Source organism: Octodon degus, unplaced genomic scaffold (genome assembly GCF_000260255.1).
Source record: "Octodon degus isolate 3935 unplaced genomic scaffold, OctDeg1.0 scaffold00066, whole genome shotgun sequence".
Classification (NCBI taxonomy): domain Eukaryota; kingdom Metazoa; phylum Chordata; class Mammalia; order Rodentia; family Octodontidae; genus Octodon; species Octodon degus.
In genome coordinates, this window is record NW_004524642.1 from 8,414,970 (window position 1) to 8,417,638 (window position 2,669).

Sequence of the window (2,669 nt, forward strand, 5' to 3'; positions counted from 1 at the left end):
TTGTTCTTGTGCTTTTTGAGTTCTTGTGTTTCTTGTCCTTTTTCTGTTTCTTATCCTTCTTTTTCTTCCCACCTCCTTCCGGATCAGAATTCCGGGCTGGCCATGGGCATGGCGTGGGGCTCTTCCTCTTGCTGGCCGGCAATGTGGGGCCCAGTTTGTGGAGGGTGATGGAGGCTGCACAGGTGACACGGTGCTCAGGAGACCCAGAGATAGATGGGGAAGAGTGAGCCGGTCTTATGGACTCCAGGCTTGGTGAGGCAGCCTTTTTTTTTTTTTTTTTGTCTTTTTAAGTTCTGGAGTTCTGCAGACTCTTCTACTGGGCCTGGCCCTCGGACATGCGGAGCGCCTTCTGGGGGTGAGGCCGACGTTCCTCCCCAGCAGGCGGAGGACTCGAGGTCTGAGGAGCTGGAGGCCGGACGCGGCTGCGGGCACCCTTTTCTGGGCTCTGGGGAGACAAAAGGGGAGCTTCTCTTGGCGGCTGGGAGGTGGAGAAGGGGAGACCTGCACCTTGGTGGTGGGGATGGCGACGCCCTTTCCCCGGGCTGGGTGAGCGCAGTCTCCCTTTTCTCTGGAGGTGGAGGAGGAGCGCGCCTCCTTTGCAAGGGAGGAACGGAGCAGCTTCTGGGATGGCGAGCACAGCCGCCGGAGTGAGGACCTTGGTCGTGGTGGTGGTGCGGGGGTCTGCGTCGCCGAGGAGGACTCGCTGAAGGGGATGACCTAGGAGCTTTGCGAGCGGCGCTGGATGTCCTCTTGGGAGGCTTCTTCGCTGGTGATGGGAAGAGGTGAGGAGGAGGATTAGCTGCTCCGGACAGCGACGCTGACGACTCCTCCTCGGTTGTCCTGGACACCTACTTCTCCTGCGCATTGGAGGTGGGCCGGAGTGGGCCAAGGTCCTCACTCCGGCGGCTGTGCTCGCCATCCCAGAAGCTGCTCCGGTCCTCCCTTGCAAAGGAGGCGCGTTCCTCCTCCACCTCCAGAGAAAAGGGAGACTGCGCTCACCCCGCCCGGGGAAAGGGCGTCGCCATCCCCACCACCAAGGTGCAGGTCTCCCCTTCTCCACCTCCCAGCCGCCAAGAAAAGCTCCCCTTTTGTCTCCCCAGAGCCCAGAAAAGGGTGACCGCAGCCGCGTCGTGGTGCTGCTCTTCTTGGAGGATCCGTTCTCCTAGGGCTCGGCCACCTTCTGCGTGAATGTGATCTCGATCGGGCCTAGGGACCTTCTTGGTGGCATACGAGAAGGAGGGCGAGAGCAGGTCCGTGATCGAGATCCTGGCCGGGTCTTTTCTTTCTTTTTTTGGAATTTTTTTCTGGAGTAGGTTCTTTAGCTTCTGACATGGGTTCGGGCTTGGGAACTTTCAGGATGTCAGTAGTAGATGTGGCCACTTTTACCAAAGGTTCTTTTACATTCACTGAGAGTTCAGGGAGCTCTGGAGTTTTTCCTTGTTTTCTGGAGCAGAGGAAGGACCTCAGCTCTTGGGTCTGTGTAGGGGAGATGGAGAATGACTGCGCTTTCTCTCCCTCCTGACAGGGGAAGATCGTCTTCTAGGGGAAGGAGATCTGGATTTGCGTCTTCTCGGGCTTCAAGACCTCTTTCTTTTGCCTCTGCTGCTTTCTTTTTCTTCCTATCTCTCTTCTTTTTGTTTTCATCCTGCTTTTTCATCGATGCCAATTTTTCTCCTTCAATCTGTCTCTTTTTTTTATTTTTTGTTTCTTTACTTCTAGGAAAGCAGAAGGGATTCTAGTGATGTTTTCTTGTGCACTGAATAGCAGGGTCCAAAGTTCTCACATAAATTCCCAACATGTTTCCCACTCAAAAACCCTGCCAGGTTGATTTGCATCATTTTGGAATCTCGATTCTTCACTTTCAGCTGGTTGCCTATAAACTCAATCACAATATCATCTTCAAATCCAAAGATTTCTGCTACTCATTTTGCTATCCAAGGCTTTATAACCTCCAAATTTACTTTGCTTATTTCCACCATTTTTACTAGGCATTCTTCAAATTTCAGCTGCTTTAGTAGTTTCTTCTGTTTGTTGCTGAACCAATTATCCTGTTGTGCACTTGATCCATGGAAGAATCCCTCGTCCATCTTGCTGGCTCCCTCGAAGATCACTCCCTAGCCCCCTTTTCATTTATTTTTCTGACATTTCATTTTCAGGAATTACAAATGATCACCAGCTAGAAATACGTCTGGTTCCCCAGAATATGATAATTTGCAAAACTCTTACAACTCCACCATTCACATTTACAATGTCTTCTTGAAATCAGGATTCTAATCCTCTTGGAAATTCAAGTATAAGAACTAATTCATACCACTTCAATGCCAGGACTGTTAGATTCTATAACTTGAACTTCCATGATGAATAACTGATGAATAACAAAGAGCTCCTGTTCCAATGACAATTCAGGAAAATATAGGCTCATGGTACATAATATTTCCAGTACTTTGTTTTGGAAAAGCCTCCGGTAGACAGTCCAGAGGCTTTATGCTTTAAAGTGACTATGGTCTCTCACTTCAACATGAAGAAAGTTTTGAACTAATAGTGCCTAGACAAGATATCATGTCTGCATCTTGTCCTCTGAATAACTACTACAAAGACAACAGTATGCAATGCATTAATTATTGTAACTGTCCTATTCACCTGTTATGAAACTATTTGATATAAAATAC

The 2,669-nt window shown here is 49.3% G+C and overlaps 1 pseudogene; it reads right to left on the reverse strand.

The window, feature by feature from the left end:
* Positions 1-194: 194 nt before the first annotated feature.
* Positions 195-2,087, reverse strand: LOC101584561 (annotated as a pseudogene).
* Between the last annotated feature and the right edge of the window lie 582 nt (positions 2,088-2,669).